Below are 10,977 nucleotides of genomic sequence, written 5' to 3' on the forward strand. Positions count from 1 at the left end.
CTGCCATAAGTTTCTGTATTGCTTCATTCTGTTGATTGAACCTTGCTTCCATTGCTTCGGACTGCAACATCTCGCGTTGCGAATGCTGAGAGAGGGTTGTTGCAGGCATACGAATGACACGCTAGTTATGGGACAACAGAGATCCCACAGACGGTGCCACTGTTGATGTCGTGTTTTGCGGGCTGGGCAACTTCACACCCCCAGTATACGAGCGATCATCTGCACAATCACTATGGGGGGGGACCTCGAGGTCCGTTGATCCTCTGATACTTAAGTCAGTATGGTGAAGAAGATAATAAACCGTAGTCAAAAATGATACTGTAAGGAGCTAGTGATAGATTGACTGATTACCTCGTTTGTTGTGAGTTAGGCCTTATTTATAGTTACCGAGCAGTCCCCCACCATAGTGGGGTGTTGCATAGCAGGGGATAATACACTTGTGCTATTGATTCACCGAGCAGCTCCTATGCCGTCACCTTGCTGAGTTGTGAAGGAGTTGTGAAGGTCTTAGGTTTACTGTAGATTGCTCGAGCCTTGGGTCGCATTAAATGCGGCACACCTTCTGCTCCCGGGCTGCATTGAATGCGGCATGGTTGCTACTCTAGGGCTGCATTAAATGCGGCATGCTTTTTGTCCCAAGTCTCTTCCATCTGGTGATGTGCGCTGTGTCCCTTCCCTCCAAAGCTTTGCCTATATCTTCTGTCCCGTCAGTATGGCCCGACCCGGGTCTCCTACCCGAGCCTTGAGCTAAGTATTACATGTTTGGCCCAGACCAGGTGGCATGGTTGAGCCCTGTGTCTGGCCCAATCTAACCCAAACCATATATCTCTATTGCGACCTGGGCCCATTATTTGGCCCAACATAAGGGATTTTCTCCCTTCACAACTCCATTTTAGCTATATATCATGATATGGGTATATTCATTTAACAGCTTACTCCCAGTTATTCCTAGTTTTAATACTAAAACCTAATGATAGCAGACCACAATCTTGGGTTTGAAATCCATATTTGTTGTAATGGGGTTGGGTTGTCACCTTGAAGAAAAACTTGTTGCTTAAAAAATGTGTTTTTTTGGACAGAAGATGTTCACTTATGAAGTCTACTTGTATCATATCAAACATTTGCTCATAATATTATATTTTGTTTTGCATAGGATAAGACCTACAAGGTACTGATGAACAAGCAAGGTAGTTTTTCCTAACTGTACTGTCTATATGATTTGAACTTTAGTATTGGAAATTAGTTTGATTGTCGATCTCTGATTTGCTTTGTCTTTATCCATTTTTAAGAATCATGAGAAAAATCTCTACTAATCTAGCGTTATATGAGTAGTTTCATATAATTCATAAGCATCAGGGATGTTGTTTTGTTCAGGAAACATGTAACTCAATAACTTTTGTATTGTAATAATTAGTTTGTTAGTTACAATGCTAGAACTTAAACTTATCTCAGCATGAGATCTCTTATAATTGAATCATGTCGTGGCTTCAATTGTTAAATTTTCTTGTAACTTCCTCACTAGCATGCATGCTGATTCCGATTGTGTTGGTAGATCCATTTCTACCTTGCTCTTGGGTCTTCGATGTGTTGGATTTCGATTGTTTTTTGTATTCTAGTAGGTTAGTGGATGGAGCTAAGAAGAAACACAACCACATATAGTGGTAAGTAAAAGCTAAGAATGCCACCCAACTCTTTCTTTATATTAAATCAAAGTACATTATTATGCTCACAAAATATTATTATTATTAATAACAATAATAATGACAATAATAAAAAAAAGAATTTGGACAATGCTAATTGTTAGCATTAATCCTGAAACATGATCCGATACAAGTAATCAAATACAATCTGTCTACCGCCTTTGGAAATTAAACACCTTGATTGAAAACGCAAAGATAAATGCAAAGAGCACGGCAGTCCCAGCAACCACAACTGCCACAACTCCCAGAAAATCATGCTTGAATCCAAGAGACCTTTTCCACGTATTCTTCCACAGTTTCACCAAGAATTTCACTGTCCTCAAGTACATCCTTAATATCTCCAAATTGCGAAACCACCAGTCCATAAAATGTCCAGGCAACAGGGCATGCCCAGTAGTACCATCTCCACCAAATGGGAATCCTCTGTTGTTGACCAAGTAGATAAATGAAAGGAAAGGAAAGGAAAGGAAAGAAGAGTTAGCAAATGTTATGAATACCTGTCTGTACAATTAAAAACCAGCACACCTAAAGTGGCAAATACTTACAGGTCGAGGGACTATGAATCCTGTAAACAAGTTCCAAATACCATAAAACGCGTAGGATACGATGGAAGCAATATGCTGGTTTGGTGTAAAAGCCACACTCATCATGCCGTAGAAGGTGAAGTACAGCAATGTGAAAAACATGAAAAATAGGTACCAAAAGAATTTGGCTGCAGTCCATTCAAATCCAATCATTGCGTAAACTATAATGCCATATACTGCAGATTGCATGAAAATGTATGGGATCTCAATCGCAACCTGATACAATAGATGAAAATTGCATTAACTTACCCAGCTATTGAACTATATATATATATATATATATATATAAAGTGTGCAATATGTAGTTACCTGTCCAAATGCATATGGCAAAGCAGAATACATTCCAGCAGCTCTTTCTCTGTAGAAGACTGTTCGTTCAATAGCCACAACAGGTTGCACAGACGAAGCATTTTGGACGCCAAGGAAGAGAACAGCAGCATACATGGAACCCATGGCATTAGTTAAATCTTGCATAATCTTCCTGCAAATGAAAATTTAAGGAATAATTAAAATGTAGCCGTAAACCAAGAAAGTCTATATACATATACATATGCATACATACACACATATGTTGTGAGTATTCTGGTAGTTACTTACGTCTTCGAGCCAAGGTCCCAGAACATTGTCCCAAATGTCAAAGCTATGAATACCGTGAAGAGAAATCTGACGGCAGTATATGGTGTGTTGCGCCAATAGGACCAGCGTTGTTTCCATAGGCAAGCCATGCACTGAGTCCAAAATGACTGCGAAAATTGTGTCGAGAAATAGAGATCCTTTGAACCAGGAGCAGGTTTGCTCAACTCCTTAATCAATGCTTTGTTCCTCCTGATGCACATGCCAATCGGGAGTAGAAATTTCAGCCAAAAAAAATTGAAGTTCTTAATAATGACAAGGATCTATAAGTACATCGTCAAGATTGTAGATTTTCTTTTTTTCCAATCAAGTGATACAGTCAGTGATTTAACATGAACATACCTGTATAGTTCTGAGTTTTTATACACATCAGTAAAATCTACACCCAAAGCAATTTCTTCCCCTTGGCTTGTAACTTCCAACATCCAAGTTGCTGGATTATAACCATCTGTAATTTTTTTGACTCCTTCGGTGCTCTAGAAGCCAAGAAAATGTATACGTATTAGGAAATTTTCAACATACAAAATGATTTATTGATGTTTGGAAGCCAGTATTTCTGATTTCTATAGCATCCTACCTCAAAATACTTGATAAGATGGCAAGAGTGGTGACCCAATGGCCCAACATATATCTCTTGCCCTCCACGCTTCATTAGGAAAAGCTGCAATACATCATTTATATGTCATGTTCAAATCTACAAGAGAACCAACAAATTTTCACCTGGTATGTAGATAATTAACAGTTCTCACCTCATCAAAAGCTTCAAATATATCAATGCTTGGCTGATGGATTGTGCACACAACCGTTCTTCCAGTGTCCACTGTGTTCCTAACTGTTCTCATGACAATTGCAGCAGCTCTTGCATCTAGACCTGAAGTTGGTTCATCCATGAATATTATGGAGGGGTTTGCCACAAGCTCGACTGCAATAGTGAGCCTCTTGCGCTGCTCGGTAGAGAGACCATTTACACCAGGCAACCCAACAAGTGCATTCCTCAATGGGTTCAGCTCCACAAGCTCCATGACTTCCTCAATGAACATCTGCAACAATTAGATAGAATCATGAATCAGGATTTCTGGTAGTGGTATTCAAACTCATCATGGCAATTCACCCATCTTTCATCATCATATCACGCTTGAGTATTGAGAACATGCTTTGTAAACTCAATCAGAAGAATGACAAATTACAGCTTATAAGTGGATTTAATGAGATTATTTTTCTCGGCCCAGGGTTGCAAAAACCCAAAAGCATTAATCACAGATAGGCTCCTTCTAATCGCTTAAATAGCTCAGATAACCCTGGTACAGCCTAATGTGGGACTCAATACTTGACAATGCCATGCAGTTTTGTAATCAAAGTACACACACACATGGCAGTGTATAAAATTCATTGCAATTTTGTTGTCATAATCCGCTGCCATGCCAAGAGAAGACAAGCTCAGATTTGAAAACATTCAAGTAAGCTAAACTTAAGCAAGAATTTCCAGACTCCAGGTTTGAGCACAAGCCAGATTGCCAATTCACTAGGAGAAATAGGAACATAAAAGAGAGAGAGTTGTCATTTAAATACCGACCTTTCTTGTTTCGGAATCAACCCCAGAGGATAAGCGGAGCCATGCTGAATAGACCAAGGACTCGTACACGGTAACATGAGGAGAATGAATGTCATTTTGCTCACAGTACCCAGAAATTCGAGCAAACGTTTCTTGCTTCTTTGGGTAACCCGAAATTGTGATGTTCCCCTCTATATATCCACCAGTTTTCCTACCAGCCAGCACATCCATCAGTGTTGTTTTACCAGCACCACTAACACCCATCAAAGCAGTGAGAACACCGGGCCTGAAAGCACCGCTCACACCCTTTAGAAGCACCAGTTTATCCTCGAGGACACCCTGCTCCTTCATTTCCTGCAAGTTCAATTGAAAGAATTTAGGTTTGAAGTTTATGGGCAATACTTATTTTGAAAATCAATACAGAAAAATTCATCTATTCCAGAACCTATCCTTTAAGTTACCTGTGGCATGTCAACAGAATATATAATCTCATCAAAAGTGATGGAATGTTGTTCAAATGGAAGCACCATTCCTCTTTTCCCATTACGACTGGCCTCAATTGCTGATGAGGTACTTCCCCTCTGACTTGAGCTGTTTTCTCTCTGTGTTAACTGTATGCCTCCCCCCGTCCTCTTGCCCTCTTCATTACTTTCGGGTTCGTCTGATTTTGTAGACTGTGACTTCCCAAATGCTGCACAAAATTTCCATTATTTTCAACAAATCCTATTTGTTTAGAACGATTAAAGTGAAAAAAGGAGGAGATACCCACGGTTAAGATAAGAGAGAGCGATGACGAAACCAATGTTGAAAAGGAAGATGAATCCAGCACTTGCACCTACACCAATCCAATACCAATAGGCGTGGGTGAAGAATCCACGACTCTTCAGCACCGTAACTCCCAGTGTTTCGTTTGTGTTTGGGAGAACCTTTATTGTTAAATATAATCATGCATTAGCTTTTTAATAAGAGGCAGACATCATAAATTTTCTAAAGTATAGTTCGAGAAATTACTTTTTTCCAATTGTTTCCCAGGAACTCGTTAACTACTATTGCATTTTGCCCATACATCAAAGGTGATATCCAGTAACCCCATATCCACCATTTCTTTATATCGTCTGTACAAGCAAGCAAACAGAGCAAAGAAGCATTATTTAATGTATATTGTAGTTAATGGGGAAAGAAAAATGGGAAAACCAATTTCACAGTTAAATGTGTTGTTACCTTTGACGAGGATAAAGCCGCCCAAGGCAAAAAGCAAGAGCAATGCAAATGACCCAAAGGTATTAGCAACAATCATGTTCCTCCCCATCGCTGCAATGAATCGGAATAGTGCAGAGGCCACTTGGTTCACCATTACTAGCAGCAGGTATTGCTTAAACAACCTGTAATATGGACATTCGCAAAATATTAGGAAGCACACATGACTGATATATTAGCCAAATGTGCAGCAAATTCATTGTAAGTACCTTCCAACGTTCGGATCAAATCCAATGACATAGTAGGTCATGAACACCCAAACAGCAACTTCTAAAAATGTTATCGGGATTTTGAGGATCCATTGAGGAATAGCATACACCCATGAGGGATAGAAGAGGAGGTCCCTTTGCTTGTAAAAGACAGGAAGCTTTATAATGGTCATAGACAACTCTGCCATTCCATTAAACATAATCATAATCACAGAGAAGAACAAAGCACCGGTGTAAATTCCTCCATCGGATGCATCTTCACGTGGCATTTTCGTCCGTAGGAAAAGTGTCATTGAAATCAGTCCCATAATGAAAAGCTAAAAGCAGAGAAGAAAACCTAGTCAAGACCTGTTTGTAGAAAATGAAAGCAACAGGAAAAAAAAAACACAAACTTTAAACTTACTTGTGTTAACTTGAAGACATAAACAAACGAATTTCTTTTCATCAGCAAGTATTCTCTTGAAAAGGAAGCTTTTAATAGCTCCTTCTTACTAACACCATACTTTTTGGTGGTCAATGCCGCTGGGTGACTTTTTGTCTTGTCATATGGAGTTGAAAGTTCATCTCCTATTCTTCTTCCCACATGGAATGATTGGAATGCCTCGGCAAATTCCTGGGTCGTGACAAAACTGTAAGGCTCATCTTTGCGTGCCCAATACTGCTCTTGATCTTTCCTTGACGTCACCTATGACCAGTTGATCATAAAGAAAATAATAAGCGTGTGACTCCAGATTTAAGGCTCATCTCCTTATCTACATGTCAATGCTAATATACTATGACCGCACTTTTTGGCTTGCCAAAATATTTGCATGACCATTATTAGTATGAATGAGGCCAACGAAGTCTAGATTTACACTAACCTCTTGGAGAAAGTCAGCAACACCTTTCCTGTCAGGACATTTAAAGCCCATGGATTCAAAAAACTCGAGAACGTTTTCACGGGGTCCCTGGTACACAATGTAGCCATCTGAGAGGAGAATGATATCATCGAAAAGATTGTATGTCTCTGGTGCAGGCTGCAGGAGAGAAATGACTGCTGTTCCATCGAGAATATGAACATATTGCCTGAGCGAATTCACAATTTGGAAAGTTGTCGAGCTGTCCAATCCTGTAGATATTTCGTCCATAAACAATGCCTTTGCTGGTCCAACCATCATTTCCCCTGTGATTTGGGTTACATAGATTATCAGATAGGAAACTCGTATTAGGAAAAGTGAGTTTTGTTTTTCATGTAACTCATGTACCTGTTGTGACACGCTTTCTTTGTCCTCCAGAAATACCCCTCAACATTTCATCTCCAACCATGGTATCAGCACACACTTCTAAACCCAAAACCTGTGAGTTCAGGATGAAGCAAATTAAAAAATCTGAAGGATATGATGCAAATGCTTCCAAAATCCTAATGGTCATCCACATGCAGAACTCTATTGGAAATAAGAAAATTACCTTCAATATATAATCTGTCACCACATCAGCCTCTTGGCCTTCAGTTGTTGCTGCCTAATATATCAGAAGCCAAAAAACAGAAGAAAGCCATCATCACTAACTGTAAAAATATATCATGTTTAAAAAATAACAAAATTAATGACTATTCAATCCAAATTTTACCGTAATTCTTGCTCATAATATGAACCATGCTAAAGATTTTAATTGCAAGCATTGTTAATCTTAATTGTTCCAGAACTAAGTTAAATGATAGAGACCTCCCAATGATAATAATTACAGGCCAATAATTTCTGTCTCACCTTCATGTAGATATCAACATCTTGATCAGGTTTGATATTTGCCTCTTTTTCTCTTCTAGACAACTCTGCTAGCATATCTGCACATTTTAAAAATATTGGTCATTCTTTCGTTTACAGATTACCTTTCGGAAAAGTTTAATTGAAGGAAAGGAGAAAATGGAAAAAGTGATGCCAAAAAATAATATTCTAACCATAGCGTGTTCCGATCCCTTGGCACCTTGCTGAGAAGGCCAAGGTTTCCCTTACAGTCATTTCTCCAATATGGAGATCAAATTGACTGATATAGGCTGCAGTTCTTTGAGGCACGAACTCATTCATGTCATGGCCATTATAGGTCACCCTCCCAGAGAACTGAAATTAGAAGTTACAGTTTCCGAATTAGATATGATATTAAAAATCCAAAACAGAGAATAATAGATTTAATTATTATTATTATTATTATTATGTTATTAGATTATATTAATATTTTTTAAAAAATAAATTTTTGAATCTATATTATTCAAATATTGATTAGAATAAAATGACAATAGTTTACAAATAATAGAGAAAAGAAAGGATTGAAGCTGAAATGAATTTATATTCTTCACCTTCAGATCTGGGTCAAGCTTTCCAGCCAAAGCCAATAACAGTGTTGTCTTCCCGGAACTTGGAGGACCCAATAGCAAAGTCATCCTGTCAAATAGATATGCACAACATGAAACGTGGGTTTCCAGAAGTTCATTCCAAATATCAGAATCTCATGATTATAGATAAGCCTGTTGTCTCACCTCCTAGGCTTGACCACTCCACTAGCATCTTTAAGGATAGACAAGTGTTTCTTCTGATTTGATAAAATATGGGTAAAATTCAAAAACCCCTGCGAAGTGTAAATTCGAGAACAAATTAACAAAAACACTCATTAGGAATCAAACTTTTTTAGCTTAGATTACGGTATATATGATGAAAATATATAGTTACCTCTACGATACTGATACAGAAGTTAAAGAATGAAGGCAAAGCTCTGCTTCCTACATAAACTTCTGCATCGATATTAACGTGCTCAAATCGGACTTCGATTGCTGGAAGATCGATCCCAACTCTGAGAAATTCCAAGAAACGAAGAAATTATTTTAAATGATATACGAAAAAATAAGTACACATATTCAAGAAAACAAGTTAACTCCAGTTGGCTTCCACGAAAACTTGAGAAAAGAAATTGGCAGAGCTCTTACCTATCTATCCGATTCCTGACCTTCAACAAAAACTTTTCATTATCCTCTTCGGCCAATTTCACCAACCTCTCGAGCAATTTCTTCCTTTCTTCAAATCCAAGATTCTGTATATTAACTTCACTGGCCTCACCTTTCGAAGTAGTTAGTATACCTTTTCTTAGGCGATCAAACGTTGGAAGTTTTTCGAGGGCAGCCCATTTAAGAGCTTCTTCGTCATCTTCTTCTCGTGAAGACTTCGAGAAAACATCCACAGCATTATTCCTCCATGCCGACGAACCGCGTAATCGTAAACTACCTCGTAAACTAGCACTGGCCTTGTAGATATCACCAGTGACGTCCATTATTAGACCCCCAACAAAAGATTAATGCAGTTGCTAAAACAGCCAAAACCCAGAAATATTAGTATTTTTTTTCCAGAAATTTACTATATGTACGATTAGTAATCCTTGTGGACAGAAGTACCAAAGAACGATGCTGCAACAACTGCAAAAACCCACCAAAACCCAGAAGTGTTTTATGTCTTTCTTTCTATAGGGTTGGTTCAGCTCTGTGTTCTCTCGTTGTAGCAATGTCGAAAATGAGGAAAGATCATGACACTTATATACAGAGGACTAGGGATGGTAGCAAAGGGATGCTACCATGAGGGCGGCTAAAATCCTTCCTTTTTTTGTGAAAGAGAACTTACGCGGAAAATAAAATTAAATGCAACAAAAAATAAAATGAAAAATGGTTGAAAAAGTTGTTCGTCGTTACTTTTCAATACGTTGGTGGTGGATAGAGACAGACAATATATATATATATATAAATACTTAAAACGAATTAAATTTATAAACCCATAACGAGTCGTTTAATTTATAATTTTAAAAAAAAAAACAAAAAATCTAATTATTGAAAAAAAAAACAAAATACGCAAGTTCTAGATTCCGGGTCATAAATGATGAGTAATGTAGTATGAATTTGACAAAAATCCAAACAGTACGTATGTGAGAAGAATCAACCGTTTCAATTATCTTGAATGGATTGCATGGGGGATCGGATTTTCCATATCCATTGTACGTCACATTATTTATGATGGAATCTTATGATATCGGCAGTAATTCAGTAAAACAAAAAACATAAATAAAAGAGATGAAACATGATATCAGCAGTTACCAAAGGCAATTAAAAAATAAATTAGTACTGAGAAAAATAAATAAATAAATAAAAAAGGAGAAAAAGTTGCGTAAGTTGACTGTCTGATGTTGATGATGGATGGGACTTCTAGAAAGAGAGAAGAAATAATAGTATAGTTGAATTAACGTGGTCAATAAATTCATGCTTTCAACGGCGGACAGCCCATGAATTGTGCCTAAGTTGTTCTGTACTTTCCTTCTGGCCTCGAGGATTTCTCTTGACTAGTTGGACTTTAATGCTTCTAGATGGACCGTATTTTTTAAAAGTAAAATAAGATCTTATATCTCAAAAAAATTATTTTTATATTTAATTCATATTTAAACGAATGTTTTATATTTAATATTAGAATGTGATTTGATGCACAAAATTATTTGCAATATGACTTATCCTAAATTTCTTCAACGTAAATTCCATCACCATATTACTGCTAATCAAATGTATATTTCTTTTCTCTTTCGTTTATCCTTTTTCGTGAAATTTTCAAGAACTTGGGTGTGTAAATATAAATAAAAAATAAAATCATTATAATATATAAATAAAAAATAAAATCACTATAATATATAAATAAAAATAAAATCACTATAATATATAAATAAAAAATAAAATCACTATAATATTTATCACTATTATATATAAATAACAAATAAAATCGCTATAATATATAAATAAAAAATAAAATCGCTATAATATATAAATAAAAAATAAAATTAGTATAATATTTATCACTATTATATATAAATTAAAAATAAAATCATTATAATATTTATCATTATTATATATAAATAAAAAATAAAATCACTACAATATTTATTAATATTAAAAAATCACTATAATAAAATTACTATAATATTTATTACTAAAAATAAAATCACTATAATATTTATGGGATCCACATTTTTTTCAACTACTTATC

The 10,977-nt window shown here is 36.6% G+C and overlaps 1 pseudogene; it reads right to left on the reverse strand.

Moving 5' to 3' along the window:
- Positions 1 to 1,679: 1,679 nt before the first annotated feature.
- Positions 1,680 to 9,466, reverse strand: LOC118343974 (annotated as a pseudogene).
- Between the last annotated feature and the right edge of the window lie 1,511 nt (positions 9,467 to 10,977).

The sequence above is a fragment of the Juglans regia genome, chromosome 12 (assembly GCF_001411555.2).
Source record: "Juglans regia cultivar Chandler chromosome 12, Walnut 2.0, whole genome shotgun sequence".
NCBI classification, from domain to species: Eukaryota; Viridiplantae; Streptophyta; class Magnoliopsida; order Fagales; family Juglandaceae; genus Juglans; species Juglans regia.